Raw genomic sequence first — 17,512 nt, 5'->3', positions numbered from 1 at the left:
GTAAAGAAGGGGACTCAGAAATTTTGAGAAAAACTAGTTATATCTTTATATATATATGTCATGTTTTTCCAATTTAATAAAAAGAAAACCAAAAAAAACCTTTATTATGATTTAATTTGAATGGAAAAGCAAAGTTACAGGAGGTTTTGCTTCTTTTACATTACAGCAAACAGTTTTTTTTATTATCATGAAAATACTTTTATGGTTGACCTATCTCTGCCCCTGGTTTGGTTAAATTGACACCTCCTGTATATCTTGTATCTTCAGATTATCTATCCCTACCCCTAGTATAGTTAAATTGACACCTCCTTGTATCTCTTGTATCTTCAGATTATCTATCCCTACCCCTGGCTTGGTTAAATTGACACCTCCTGTATTTCTTTTATCTTCAGATTATCTATCCCTACCCCTAGTATAGTTTAATTGACACCTCCTGTACCACTTGTATCTTCAGATTATCTATCTCTGCCCCTGGTTTAGTTAAATTGACACCTACTGTATCTCTTGTATCTTCAGATTATCTATCCCTACCCCTAGTATAGTTTAATTGACACCTCCTGTATCTCTTGTATCTTCAGATTATCTATCCCTACCCCTGGCTTGGTTAAATTGGTAGCTCCTGTATCTCTTGTATCTTCAGATTATCTATCCCTACCCCTAGTATAGTTAAATTGGTAGCTCCTGTATCTCTTGTATCTTCAGATTATTTATCCCTACCCCTAGTATAGTTAAATTGGTAGCTCCTGTATCTCTTGTATCTTCAGATTATCTATCCCTACCCCTAGTATAGTTAAATTGACACCTCTTTGTATCTTGTATCTTCAGATTATCTATCACTACCCCTAGTATAGTTAAATCGACACCTCCTTGTATCTTCAGATTATCTATCCCTACCCCTAGTATAGTTAAATTGGTAGCTCCTGTATCTCTTGTATCTTCAGATTATCTATCCCTACCCCTAATATAGTTAAATTGACACCTCCTGTATCTCTTGTATCTTCAGATTATCTATCCCTGCCCCTGGTTTGGTTAAATTGACACCTCCTTGTATCTTGTATCTTCAGATTATTTATCCCTGCCCCTGGCTTGGTTAAATTAACACCTCCTGTATCTCTTTTATCTTCAGATTATTTATCCCTACCCCTAGTATAGTTAAATTGGTAGCTCCTGTATCTCTTGTATCTTCAGATTATCTATACCTACCCCTAGTATAGTTAAATTGGTAGCTCCTGTATCTCTTGTATCTTCAGATTATCTATCCCTACCCCTAGTATAGTTAAATTGGTAGCTCCTGTATCTCTTGTATCTTCAGATTATCTATCCCTACCCCTAGTATAGTTAAATTGGTAGCTCCTGTATCTCTTGTATCTTCAGATTATTTATCCCTACCCCTAGTATAGTTAAATTGGTAGCTCCTGTATCTCTTGTATCTTCAGATTATCTATCCCTACCCCTAGTATAGTTAAATTGGTAGCTCCTGTATCTCTTGTATCTTCAGATTATTTATCCCTACCCCTAGTATAGTTAAATTGGTAGCTCCTGTATCTCTTGTATCTTCAGATTATTTATCCCTACCCCTAGTATAGTTAAATTGGTAGCTCCTGTATCTCTTGTATCTTCAGATTATCTATACCTACCCCTAGTATAGTTAAATTGGTAGCTCCTGTATCTCTTGTATCTTCAGACTATCTATCCCTACCCCTAGTATAGTTAAATTGATACCTCCTGTATCTCTTGTATCTTCAGACTATCTATCCCTACCCCTAGTATAGTTAAATTGATACCTCCTGTATCTCTTGTATCTTCAGATTATCTATACCTACCCCTAGTATAGTTAAATTGACACCTCCTGTGTATCTTGTATCTTTAGATTATCTATCCCTGCCCCTGGCTTGGTTAAATTGACACCTCCTGTATCTCTTGTTTACGGTTTCTTTATTGTCATTTTATACACAGAGGTTTTCTTAGAATTCGAATAAATTTTTTTTTACCAAAATAGCAAAACAAAACTTCAAGACAAAAAAGTATTTTAAGATAGTTAGCGAATGATAAGCTTCCAATTTAGGTAGAGATTTATAACCACTAGTTATAACTTATTTTTCCAATAAGAAATCTGAAATTTTTTCAATAAAGAAGAAAGTAACAACCATTACAGGACGTAAAGACATAGTTACAGACACATACATGTACAGACGTACGGAAACGGAATGGTGATAGCTTCGCTTCTCAGCTTTAAATCCATCAATATTTGCAATTCAAGTAAAAGCTTTTCAAGTGAAAAATTAAAACAAAAATGGTTTCTGCTGATTTGTATAGACATATTACTAAATAGGGAGAGGAGCATAAAAAAGTGAGAATATGAGGTGGGGGGAAATAGGGAGGGTGGTGGGGGAAATTGTTACTGATAGGGGGAATATATTATTATATCATTCATGAACTTTATGGGAATCTGCACAAAAGAAAATATAGTTAATAGGTTATGTTTTACACTATCTCAATATCTATCTAGTTTTTAAAGCAAAGATTTTCTCAATTTTGGTTGGTCCGTTCGTACTGAATGCATCTAAATTCCTGAAACAGTTAGAAAGCATAGCAGCAAAAGTCCAGCTGAAAAATGTATTTTTCTACATAAACTCTACATTCTAATGACATGTATATGATAATACTGTAATAAACCTTGCTGTTCAGTACTAATTAAAATACAAAGTTAATTGAAATTTAAAATAAGAAATAAAAATGCAACATCAAAAATAAAAAAAATGGAAAAGCAAAACCATTGATGGGGGATATTTTGTCACCATTTTATTATGTGCTAAATAGGGGGAGGGGCCAAAGGAAACAAAATTGTACCATACAAAACGAATAAATTTTAGGATATATAGCAGTAGGTTTTGTTTGATTTTTAATATCATGATTCTTAACAACAAGAAAAACAATCGTCTGCAAACTTTTAGGTCCCTGGGAAAGGGGGACAGGTAGTTATCTGTATATATGTACATACATCTATACTATAAATGTATTCTTTTCCCAATGTTCCATAAGTTTAATAGATGGCGAAGCTAAACTATGAATGGGTTATGTCTAAACATCAACCCATTTACGTTTCCTAGTCTAAACATTATTTTTTTCTCAAATTTTTTTCAGCATTTCCTATGAAAATTAATATCTTTGATGTTATTTAGAACGAACACTGAAAGGGGAAAACAAAGCTAAGATTAATGACAAAAAAGTGAAACACTCTTTACACATGCGAGAAAAGATAATATAATGGTTAACATTCGCTGTATAATTTTTATTCTTTATCATCTTAGATCCCCCCCCCCCCCAATTATGTAAAGATAATGGTAATTTATATGAATATTAATTTCATATTTATCATTTAGCCATCTGTTTTCAAGTAAGACAAACTTAGGAAGTAAAGGGTTATTTTTCAGCAAAAATAAACTTGGGCTGACAATAAATATGGAAAGAAAACGAAGTTAGGGGTTTCGTCGTTTTCACAGTAGCTTATCTCCTTTTACTAAGTTTTGTGTGGCCTATATCCAAATCCTGTAGGACAATCATTAATATTTACCTAACCTATAAATGCTACTTTTTAAATATGACGAAACCCGCTACTTCGTTTTCGTTCCATGATCAAATATTTATGTTTTAACCATTCAAATTTAGATTATAATTGAAATTATTTAATTGACAATTAAAGCTACTCTGTAAATCTTATCTATCTGTCAGTATTGGTTTGGTTGTATATTTTTATCTCGTTTATTGTAAATATAGAATATGTTAGTCATTATAATTGGCAGATGATTCTTTTTGATGAATGGTTTCATAATAGAATTTCTACTGGTTTCATAGATATTTTTTGTTATTCATGAAAATGACAGAGTGTAGAAATATTTTCTACACCAATAATCTCCTTTTAATATTTTCCGTTTTAATCTTCGGTTGCTATTAAAGATAAATGTCTGACATAATATGTATGCATGTAAATATTCCAATTTCCAATTTGCGCCTTTTCCATGTATCAGTTTGTCTGTCTGTCCTTGCATTATGCTGTTTTGATTTTAAAGATGGACATTCTGTTCTGTCCGTCTATATGTTTCATAAAATTATGGTTTACTTTTCTTCACAAAAGAAGTAAAAGTTAAGTTTTGAAGTAGAAATTTTAAAAAAAATCGTTTGTATATTGTCCAAGAGATTTCTAATACTCAGGGATAAGGGATAGGAAACCTGGCCATAAATTAGGTCTCGGCCTGGTTTTGAAAGGGATCATGCAACTTTTACCATTTGCCTAATTTAATGACCTTACTGGCGGACGGCTCCTATTGGCTACCGCTCTAAACCAATAGTGTTCTGTGATTTGGGCTTGTTTTGTATCAACCAATCACCAATTGGCGGCGCCAATTGGTGATTGGTTGATACAAAACAAGCCCAAATCACAGATGGCGGAAATTTTAGAAGCAGACAATTCTAGAAAAAATAATGATTTCGTCTGCTACGAAAAAATAAATATAAATGGTGTTAGATCACATTAGTTTAATTATTAAATCTGCTTAGAGTTAAACATTTAAAAAGGGCCATATAGAAAAAACAAAAATAACGGGATTATTTTTTTGGAAAGAAGGTAGCTACGAATTTTCATTTGGTAGTTTATAAATTAGATGTTGTATATTGAATTTTAAAAATTTAGTACAGAATTGATACAACACCTTAACCCTAATTTTTGTACAATACAACACAGTACAGATATATCATTACATTATAGTATCCAAAGAACTTGATAGAATGTTACCCAAGTGCATATTTATTCATTTATTTTGAATTTTGATTAGCAATGAAATTTTCAAATAAAATTTTTACTCATTAATAAAAATGCAAATAATACAAACTAAAATCTGTCTGAGGGAAACCCAACGATAGCTTTCTGACAGTTCAAATTACCAAAGTAAAAGAAAAAAAATTTTGGGAGAGAAAAAACTTCATTTTAACAAAAGCCATTCATATATAGGTTTATAAAAAGTTATGTTTTTTACTTTAAACTAGCTACCTGAATTTGATTCTATACTTTATCTACACACACACACACAGCTTTTTTATTAGCGTTTAGGACGAACCACTGCGTCATCCCAAAACTGGTTTATTAGGCCTAGGCTTGAAATAGGCCTGAAATAATATTTTCCTACGTTTCCCATCCCTTATCCCTGCCTATACTGAATACTCAGGGATCTAAAGGGATATTCCAATGGCCGATAAATTGGATTATATCCCCAATGAGATACACAGAATTACCTCTTTAATAGATTACAATCAGTGGGTGAGACGTATGGGTACTCAACTTAATGAATAAACCAATCAAAATCCAATAAATGTCCACAAAGTTGCGAAGCCAACAAATAAGAAAACGGTACTATAAAACTTTGGGGACTTGTATAATCATGTAACTGTCTCCCTGTGTCATAATACTAAATAAAGTATCCAAGTGTAATGTATATGTAAATTTTTAGTATAATTATTTGTAATAATGATGATATTGTTGGTATATTGGCAAGCACACAGCTGACATCAGCAACTATTCTCTAGGGATAAGGTTAGGTATCCTTATAATAAAGTAACAGGATCTGTGTCTGTGTGTGTACCAACCACTGAACCGATATGGTTATGTTTACAGTTTAGCTTTACCACAACCCCTTCGAGAAAAATCTCTCCTACAAAAATTACTACTCCCCCAACTTGTTTTCTATTTCTTTTTAAAACAAAAATTGAAGTTAGAATTGGTTGACTTCCCCCCTCCCTCTAAAAAAAATTGGACGGTCGAATTCAACCCCTGCCTCCACCTCAAGTTAAAAAAAACAAATCAAAATAATGGTATGATTGCTTTTTAAAAACTTTGCTTCTAGTGGCTTTGTCCCAAGAGAATGTTGGAATTTCCACGTACCCACCCCCTTTGATTAGTTTCTAGATTAGAGTTAAGATTTTTTTTGGAGGGACAGGGGGGGGGGTGTTTTTTTTTGGCTCTTTGTTTTAAGATTTTAATCTCTAACACTTTTTTATATTTTCTTTTTTCAAATAACTTTTTATGCATCATTGTCTATGTCTCTTATATTTATCCTCTAAGGTATATCAAAACTAAAGTTAGTGCTGTAACAAATATTTGATCTTACTTTTTAAATTCATATTGTGGATTGTCTGTTGGAAATGGATATGTGAATCCAAGTGGTCACTAGTATTTAAATTTTTTCTTCTCACATTTTGTGTTTCTTTCATTTTTTCAATATATCTTTCCTTTTTTGTTTATTTGTATGTTCCTATCTATCTTGTTTCTTGAATAACTTTGTCTTTTACATTTTCTATTTTTAAATACATGATTACTTCAAACAAAACAAAATTTCGCAACACCAATATAAAATGAGAAAAGAATGAAAAATGGGTGACTGTAAGTCCAAGCCAAGTTTTATTATTTCTACTCTATACAGTTTCTAGTAGGGGTATTAAAATGATTCTGGATATGGTATGCGGGAGATTTTGTATTTTTAGTGCGCGGCAAACTAAAAAATGCGCGTTTACTAGCAATGCAAGATGCTTGTATGTACATCTTTAATGTCTTTTCAAAATTTTCTAATATAAACAAGGATGCCAACATCCATAAGTAGCAAAGCACTAAAAAATCAGGATGGATGGACAAACAGGCAAAGTAAGTTACAGATCAGATGTTAAGTGGTGTAGAGAATCTAAAATAAAAAAAAAATAGCGTTCTTTTTTAATAGGAGCGGATGAAATAAAGTTTTCCCTATGTTACAGATGAACATTTTAAAATTATAGATTAACTTCAATGGATACAGGATACGTGGTTATTGTAAGAGATTCTCGCCTACCCTGATAAAATAATTCTTCCAGCTTGCTTTACCCAATCCCCTCCCTTCCTACTGGGGGAATGTACTGACCAATAAATGAGGAATATGGTAGTAACCTCAATTGACAGCAAAATTTTCCCTGTCATAATATCCACTTATTCTGTATTCATTGTAAATTCAATACCGAAAATAATGCTTTATTATTAGTTTTATATTTGTAGTAATTTCAATACCCCAACCGTATATATTATTTTCTTAGCAGTAATTCATCAATATTATTCTTATACCTTATCAAAATAAATGTTAATAAAAATAATTAATAATATCAGTAATGGTTCCTACTTCTTCTCCGTTTGGCAGTGAACAAATGGTGTCAGAATTTTGATCATTATGGCAGCTCAATTAATACATGTTATGACCCATTATTAACATTGTTACAAATGTTTCTTTTATTATGAGCTATCAGTAGTTCTATGGGGGAAGTAAGATGCATAAGATATGCTTCTGAAATAAGTTGTCATGACTGCTTTGAATCTTCATTCGTCCGTCCGTCTGTAAAGATATACGATGGCATAAATAGATTTATCCTGTATATATGAAGTACTAGGAAAAAACTGGTCCGAAATGGTTGTACTCTTTAGGGAAGATTTTAAAATGTTTTAGGTTAGTATTTGCCTTTTCCCCCCTCAAATACTTCCCCTTGAGGCTAGGGCCTAGAGGCTAGTATAACATATAACGTTTGATATTAATGTTTGATATATTTTTGTATGATGCTAAAAAGCAGAACAATAGCATTATATCTGATTGTGTATCTGTAACTCTTTACTATTCACGCTTGGTTTTTTATTAAATGAATAAGTTAGGGTACAATGTTTGGCACTTTCGATATAAGTAAATGATAATAAAAAACCCATAGAATGCGATAATAACTTCAGAAAAATTGAAGAAAATAGTTTTAATACTTAATTAACGTTTTTAAGTTTTTCTTCAAAAAGTTTAGATAAGATGCCTTTAAAAGTCGTCTATGATTTTGTCAGGGATAAAAATGTAACTTTAAAATAAGAATTACAACATATTTTTTCAATTAGTACAAAGTAAAATTTTGAACATTTTATTGATCAGTATATTTTTTAAAATGTGAAGTAGAAACCTGAATATTTTATCATGAAAATTGTGTTATGATTTGATTGTCTGCTAGATTACAAGAAAAAAGATACTGACAGTACTTGTTGGTTCTTTAAAAATAATTAGGTAGATTACTTTCAGAACCCCTCTTTTTGCAACGTTATTTCAATAGAACAGAGCCGTAGTCTTAGTGTACTCAATATCTAGACAGCCAACCATTGTTTTAGAATTGTTCGATTTTTATAACTTCTGATAAAAACAGAATTAATGGTATTTTTGTAAATATTATACCTCCAAGAAATGGCTATACTTCCCAATCATATGTTGTGTGATATTTAAGAGGAATTATTTTGATATAATGTCATTAAAATATTCGTTAAAAAAAGTGCTATTCTAGCTTATACTTTACATTTTAATGTGTATGATAATTCAAATAAAAGATAATGAAGATTTATATTATATTTACTGTTATAATTATAAAGAAAAACCTGGAAATAGTAAAAAACTGACTTTATTTTATTGATGTAGGGAAAATTTTGTCAAATATTTGAATGAAAAAACAATATAAAACAAAATAAATTATTTTTAATATAGTCACAAAAAGGCTTAATGAGTTTAGGAAATATTTCATTCACTAATCATGTCATTTAAGTTCTATTATTCAGAATACAGTGTAAAAAGATGTTCTCGTTTTAATTTTAAGTAATTTCAAATGCATTTTAATACCTTTTAATGATTTATTTTTTGAAACATCTTTTTATAAAATGTTATTGATTTTTGAAGTTATATGTTAAAATGTTTTTAAATTTTGTTAACATTTTGTTTTAAATGTAGAAAATTGGTAATTCTAAACATTCAAAAAATGATTTTATTAAATTTTCATCACTTAAATTGCATGTTTGATGAAATTTTCAACTGATAATTCAAGAAAAATCGTTTAAGTTTTATTATATTTTACTTTGAAATATTAAAAACATATAATTATTGTCAAAAATGTGGAAGTTATACTTTCCTTAAAAAAAGACCTAAAACATGCAAATTAACACGTGTAATGAGATTTTTTTTCTTTCAGGTTTAATTTTAAGTAATTATTGATATTTTTTGTAAAAAGGATTTTATATAAAAAGTTTTAAAACTCGAGTTATGTAGTGGTTCTAAAAAAGGTTGCGAATTTATGCAATTTTCTTGCAAAAAAAATTTTCTAGGATTTTAAAAATAGCAAAGGGTGTTATTAGACGTACTTACAGATACAATTGCAAAGTCATTTTGGCCAAACACTAAAATAAAGTTTTGACATCTGAGGGTCCAACCGTGTATTAAAAATTGGGATAAGCATTATAAAAAACAAATATAAGGCGCTAAGAATCTTTTGACGAAAAGGAAATAGTCTCTAGGTAATGACGAAAAAGGTCAGGAAAATAACCTAAAACCATCCAACGTTATTTATATAGCTTCTCTGAAAAGTACAATCAATTAAGACCAGCAGTTTTCGAGACCTTTAGCTTTATACAAAAAAAAACTTATTCCTTTATATTATAGGATATGAAATAGTTTAGCCTGTTGTTGCTGATCTATTTAGATTCAGAGAGAGGGGACAATGGGCAGTTTATTGCACTAGTCCCCAAAGTTTTATAATAACACTTTCTTATTCGATGGCCTGACAACTTTGTGGAATTTAGTAAATTTGATTGTTTGGTTCAATAAGTTGAGTGTTCAAACGTTTTTACCACTAATTTAAATCACCAGACGGAGTAATTGTGTATATCATCATTGGGTATGTACTATGTACATTAATTTATCGGCCATTGTCTTATCTTTTTAAATCTCTTAGTTTGCATTTCCCTGTATATGTCTTCTATGATTTCAAATATCCCAAACACACCCTTACACATACACACACACACAGACAAGCAAGCAAGCACGCGTGTTCCCGTTGTTTGATATATCATTTACTGGGTTTTTGCTCTCCGTATCAAAGGTATTTCTGTGCCTAATATATACCACTAAACATTAATCATCGATACCCTTTTTTTCAGCGTAGCATTACATGAGTAGGGCCTGTACGTCAGTTGATCTCTGACACAAGCATATGCGGATCCTGCAGAATTGTATTTTATGTTTCTATGCTCTTTTTTGTAGTTTGTCAATTAATTGGAAACATTGTCATTTATTTAAGGTTTTTCCTTTTATGAAAGTTGATATTCATGTTTTATTATGCCTTGTTTTTAAAGCGTAGCATAGAGATGGTTTAGTTGTTCATATAAATTTATCCACTAAAATAACAGGATGGATGTTCTTCCGTTTGTAGCTAACCACTAAACCGATTAGGTTGGGCTCTTCAGGAATTTAGTTTTAAGCTATTTTCTTCCCAAAACTAATTGCCCACCAACCATCAAAAAAGGAAATGAAGGCAAAGACTTTCCTTGACCAAGATGATAGGCGCGAAGCTTTAAGTATGTGTTGTAAAAGGCAAACCTCCAATTCTAGAAAATAATTAAAAGAATTATGTGTATCTAATATCATATCATTACTTATCCCTTGTTTATCTTTACTCCCTGGTCGATAAAACAGTAAAAGTATGATACACATATTTCAAAACATATGAATGTATTGTATACTGTAAAATAAACTTTCATTTCCTTAGTTTTGGTTAGGTTAGGTTAGGTATGGTTCATGCGAGGCATTCAACTTAGGTTGAGGCACCTTAGGGTTGTTTTTGAAATGTAATGGTATGACCATTAGGAATAAAACGATTTAGAAGTTTCCGAGATCTTAAAAACAGACATATAGGTTTCATACATGAAATTTAATTTATCTAATTAGCTAGACAAACGAAATATCTAATTCTATCAAATATCTTAATGTAAATACAATATTATTTTTTACAGTGTAACATCAGATTTAAAGGGCTCGCCTTAATCACCTTTTTTTCTCTAGAGCCCTTACGTACATATATTTAGCGCAGGGAAAAAGGAATCAGAAACTGATATTCTATGTTTTAATGTTCGTTCTTTAAGCACAACTTCTCATAAATTAGATAAAGTCTGTATGTCTATTCATGCAGATATTTAAATGTATCGTACCAGATAAGTCTTAGATTACAGTTAAACAGTTATTTTTTTTCTTTATAAATGATATAATATTGTTGATATTTTTTTGCTGTGCAAATTTCCAACAAAAAGACCGTTTTTTAAAAACTAAAACAGCTATCTTATCTAAAAATTTGAAAAGCTCAGAAGTTGCCTCCCTTATCCTTGATTTATGTCCTGATACGGACAAATAGATACACTAATCAAAGTCAAGCAAGTATTTAAATGGTAATACATTACTCATAACTTGAACTAGAAAGTCAATCTGGAATTTTACAACCATAATAGGATTTTTTAGGTCTTTTAATGAGTTTATATGAAATGAAATTGATTTATCATACAATTATGTCTAATGGAAGTTTAAAATCTTTAAAAAAATATTTACACAAAAATACCAAAAGAGATTCCTACCTCACTTTGAAATAAATTTGAAACTAAAAGAGTAGGGGTAGTTTTTTCGCGTGTTAATGTTTCTCCGTAGGTTAGGTTAGACTATATAAAGTAAAGGAGAGCCCCGCATGGTTAGGGCAACGCAGGATTTAGCAAATAGAAATAAAAACTACAACACTTTGAAATCTAGAGAGAAAGTCAATTCTTACACACATTTGTTCTATGATTAGAACATGGAATTATAAATAGAATATGTAAATATATGTAAGTATAGATGTGTAGTATGGGTACCATGGAATTTGTCTACAGAAACTGGACGGACCATGAAAAAAGATGCCCATATTAAACTTTTAAGGTATAGGTAAAGATGATGAGTTCACTCATTCGTCGGATTAAAATCTTTGATGACTATTACTAAATTTCTATTTGGTTGCATAAACTAACAGTTTCCAATATTTGCCATCAATTATTTTCATCTGCAGAAGGGGTAATTTCATCGTCCATTGTATTATTCAATAAACCACTGATTTTTGGAGGTTAAAATGTCGAAATTATATAAACTAATCAGTTATCTATAAGGTCTTGTTTCTGATATCCAACAGGGCTAAATCCATGGGTCTACCAATATGAAGTTGTATAGTATAGCATCATTTAGCCTAATCCTCTCTCATTATCCTACTGGCTGCATATGCCAGTTTTTATAAATATATTCACCCCTATATTTACACTACATAGCTATATATTTTATTATCATTGATAAAAGTGATTTTTCTATTTCTTGTTCTTATTTTCCTTACTTTTGAGTTTTTTTTAAGTCGCCTCATCATAACTCCTATAAACACTTTATATGCTTTATAAAACAGTATAAATATAGACTAAAATAAAGATGAATTTCCAATATTATGTTTGTACTCTGTTTTAATTTTGGTCTCTTCTCATTTTCTTGGTTTCTAAAGGGATAAGACAATGGCCTATAAATTGATGAACATCCCCAATAAAGATACACAAAATTACCCTTTTTGTAAAATGAAATTTGTGGTTAAAACGTTTAAACACTCAACTTGATGAATCAAAATTTCACTAAAGTCCCCAAAGTTGTTAAGCCATTGAATCAGAAAACGTTATCATATAACTTTGGGGACTAGTGTATTTAACAACCCATTGTCCCCCTAGCTAGATCTCTCTCTGCTCTAAACGGCTTTAGTATTTCAATATATTTATAAAAACTGTGTTTATTAATTATGTTAATGCACCTACTTCATGGATTCTTAATCCATGCCACTTTATAAGAACTATGTATATTAAATCTGTGATAATTTAGGCATTCTTTTATTATTAAGTGAATCCAAAACGATGAGCTAATATTACTTGATTCACTTCTACAAGATACAAAATGAATAGGAAATGATTTCTGGAATCGAATTGTATCTTCATGTCTGAGAATAGTGTACTTTTATTAGAAATAGGTTAAAAAAACAGTTTCACTTAAATGAATCTATTCAAGGAAGGATCAGAAGTGTTAGCAAGATGCAATTATCCAGTCTCCAAATTAAAAGCCACCCTAAATATATTTCTTTAATTACCTTTTAATTTTTTATACTTACCTGTTATAGTTTTATTTTAACTTTTTTTCTTTAAAATCGAAATTGATTTCAAATTTCATATTAGTATTAAACAAATAACTAATGAATATTTAATTAACTTTAGTAGTTGAGGGTGTTGGTTGCAAAAACGCCCCCCCCCCCCACCCCCCTATTATAGTTTCTCCTGTATTTTTAATTGTCTTTTAAAGTGCAACTATTCCACACAACTTGGAATAGGACTTTCATAATAAAAGTTTGATATAATTACAAAAAAAAATTTTAAAGCAACATTTCCATTGCTTATATCTATAATACAAAGTAGCTTGATGTCTTTACGTCCGTCCGTCCCTACGTCCGTATGAAGCTTAAGATCTCGGTAACCAAAGAACCGATTGGATTCGACTCTTCAGGGAATATATCTCTGGTGGTTTAAGCTTTTTTCTTGGGGGGTTGAAAACTCACAAACCCCCTAAAGAACAAAAAATTCCTCTCTCAATTTTTAAGTAAATTTAAAAGGTACTATTTTTTATATTAGCTCTTGGGGCAAACCCTTTGAGGCTAGGGGCGAAGCCGCTAGTTCCCTTATATTTCATCATACTAACCGTATGCGTCCTTGCTGAATTTGTCATATGATGATCCACCAGCCTTTTGTTTTGTAATCAATGTTGAGTTGTATTAGTGATTATGTATATATTGTGTAGAGCTGAGAGAATAGTTAAGTAGCCAAGGGTTGATGTTCTAAAGGATTGGTTACATCCTAACTTGGACACCACTCACACTAAGCTTCTTGTGGATGCTTCTGTGAAACAACCAAATGAAAATTTAGCCAAGAAAAAAGTGTAATTAAATATGTGACACAGTAATCAAATAAATAACAATAAATGTACAAGTACGGATGTATACCCAGACAACCTAATGGTCTCCGTGGTGTGAACCTTTTTCGACACCTAGCAAATTGCTTTATGCTTTTTTATATCAACTTAGCTGTTAATATTTCAGACGCTATTTGCTGATATTCTAAGGCCCAATTGAAAGTCGGCACAACCCCATGTATATAAACTTATTTAACCCTGCACTTTTTATTATTTTACTTTAATTAAACAACCAAGGTTTTTGACAGATAATTTTTCTAAAACTTTAACTATAATATAATTTAGAATTAAATTTGACTTAGATATGCAAAACTTGGTATTATTCAAACATCTTCGTAATTAAAGACATTAAAAAGTTTTAATACTGTTATATCAGATACGTGACATATAAATAATGGATGCCTAGGCCTAAAACAGACCCATCTAATCATCTAGCACAATTAAGACTTCTACACAAAGGTCTTGTAATCGAAGATTTATAATATAACTACCACAAAGGTCCTTGATGAATAGCCTTAATTATTTTCTTGCTATTATAAAAGTTTTACTGTTTTTGATAAGCTACTAATCTTTTATATAATGTCTTTTTCAATAATCTTCAGTAATATTAGCTGAAAATTTTGTCTTAGGATAAAAAACTAAATTTCTACATAATTCAACCTAAAACTTATACACAACTATCCTAAATATCTAAACTCAATCGTAGGGTTAAGTTTGTCAAATTTAATAAAATAATCATAATTGAAAATTTACTAAATTACATTTAGATAAAACTTAAATTGTAAAGAATCTGTTCAGCTAAAAATAAATCAAACCTATTGCTTAATGAAACTGTTTAATTATATATTCAATATTCAAATGTCTGTATGTATTTATTGCTCTGAATTCAGGAATCGGTAAATGGAGGCTAAACCAAATCTCTAATTTAATTTTGATAGATAAGACAGTATAATTAAATAGGGTTGAAGCCTAAATACTTGGCAATAAGCTAAGCCGCGTGTCCAAACATCCAGATAAAGAAACATATGGCAACCAACTAAACTATTATAAGCACCTTTGATAAATCATATCATTGTGATTTATTTTAAATTGTAGGTGGGTTATGCGATTCTCCTTATCTTTGCTTCTTGTAATATTCCATTGACTTATCACTGTTTCCCTGCTATTTTTTCAATACTTTTTTCCTGAAATAAACAAAGACAGTATAGCTGTGTATAATTTATGCATATGTGATTTATTTCTAAATGCAAAGCTTTTCTTTAAACGTGTATGGTAAAATTTAGAAAGTCCATACATCCATTTAAAACATGTTGCTTTTTAACTTTTTTAAACATAATTTTTCATGTGATAAAATTACCCTCTTTATCTGATTTTGGAATACTGATTCTTATTACAACAAGGTACAATGTTATAAGCGAAACATCTCTATAATCAAGACCTAAAAATGAAAGTAACAGTATCCTTTAACAGTATCCAGTGTTTAAGCAGTTGTGCAACAAATTTACTTACAATTTTGTAAAGACTTATATGTAAAATTTCTGGGTTTTCAGTTCTGACACTCTACAAGTGTTAATATTGGTTTGCCCTATTGTTTCCAAACTTCGCTTTTATGGATGTTATTATCCTTGTTTCATCCTTGTTTACTCATTCATAAAAAATGATATTTGCATGTGTTTTAATTTACTGCTTTATTTACCCTGTGTGAAATAATTTAGCATAAAATATCCAGAATCTAGGACAATCATTCAGAGATTTTAAAGGGTTTGAATAATAGCTTTTAGAATCTAAAAATCTAATATACTTTACAGAAATTGTTACATTACTTAAATGGCTAAATGTCAATATATATAAAACGTGTAGAATAGTAATAAAGTAAAGAACAATCTGACCACATGATTAATTAGATTATTTTGGTACAACGGGAGAGTATAGAAGAAAAAAGATCTTTATAGTGCCTATAAAAAATGACGTCATACAATACAAATGACGAATGATAGGCCCAAGCATAGACCAATTAACAAAGGCAGGCCAAAATACTTTTAATTAACCGATGGTAGGCCAGCATGACGTCATTTCTTAAAGGTACTATAAAAAGCTTCAAAAGAAATCAATTAATAATGAAAGAATTTTTTAGGATATGGCTTTGATTGGGGAAATTACAACGTACAAAAGTTTCGTCGCTCGTATTTTTAAATTGAATCGTATTAACAGAAGAATTTGTCTTATAAATTCAGATGAATGTCTCTGGTTGTCCAACTATGGTAAGGAAACTATTCTAAATGACCAGATTAATATACCTGAATGTCCATGTGAATATATTGACAGGGGAAAATTTCTCGTCAATTTAGTTTGCAAATATGGACCTCATTTATAGGCCAGGGGAGTGGATGGGGTAAAGAGGGTAAATGGGAGGCATCGTTATTTATCCAGCTGCGAGTATTTTTTTTTATCAGAATACATGAAAATCTGGTGCAACATCAAAGTAATAATATATCTATTTGAATAACCATCTCTATTGCTGAATAAGACTAAATTTTAATGTTTTGCTCTCTATCTAAAACTGAACGTGGGAGATGATTTGCCACGGATGAGCCGAGAATGTCCCTACAAACTTGCAATCATTTCTGTAAATAACCATCATTTAGAAAGATTTTTAATCCGATTTCATAAAGTAGTAAGGTGTATATAAGCGTATGTAGTGTACCTCGTAAACGTCTGGATATATCGTTAAACAATTTTGAGGAAAGTTTGGTAATGGTCTAGGGAAGGTTTGTGGTATTGGATAGGGGTTACTGTACCATCCAATGAATTAAGAAAAATATTGAATGGGGGAGGAGTCACCACCTCTTGGAGCGAAGCCATCCTGTTGTATTATACTGTATCCAGCTCTTAAATTTTAATATCACTATTGTATTTATGTTATTTTTAGTAACATTATGAGAATTGCAGAGTTGCACTTCATATATTAGGTGCGTGAATTATAGCAGATATCAGACCAATACTATATAGACAAATCCATTTTAAAGAATATTTTCCCATAATATTCTAGCCGTGTAACATATAGCAGATATTAGACCAAAAAATATAGACAAATCACAGTTTTAAAAGATTTTCTCAAATATTTTAGCCATGTGAAAATAGCAGGTATTTGAGCAATAGAATATAGACCAACCATACGTTTATTTGACAAGAATTTTTCTTAATTATGTTAGCCGTGTATATTAATGCAGATATTAGAACAATATCATATAGACCTCCTTATTATATGCCTGAATTGAGGTATAGGAGGGTTGTGAATTATGGCAGACATTAGACTATTCTACCATAGACCTACTATAATAGAAATTAATTTATAGTTTGTTTTTAGTAAGATTGTGAGGTTAATTTAATTTAAACAATGAGACAACTTTTTACTTGCAGGATTAAACTGTCCATTTTTCCATTATCTAACGTGCCTGACATAATAGCACTATACGACATAACATCTGCAATGTCTTTTACATCGGCTGCACCCCTAGCATATATATTATCTTTGATATGACCTATACTAGAATATGCAATCAAAATTAATCTTAAAATCGAATGTGTGTTAATAATGGGTT

This window comes from Acartia tonsa, chromosome 1, assembly GCF_053477335.1.
Source record: "Acartia tonsa isolate MP-2025a chromosome 1, ASM5347733v1, whole genome shotgun sequence".
Lineage (NCBI taxonomy): Eukaryota > Metazoa > Arthropoda > Copepoda > Calanoida > Acartiidae > Acartia > Acartia tonsa.
The sequence above is the reverse complement of the archived record's forward strand: the minus strand, read 5'-3'. Positions refer to the sequence as shown.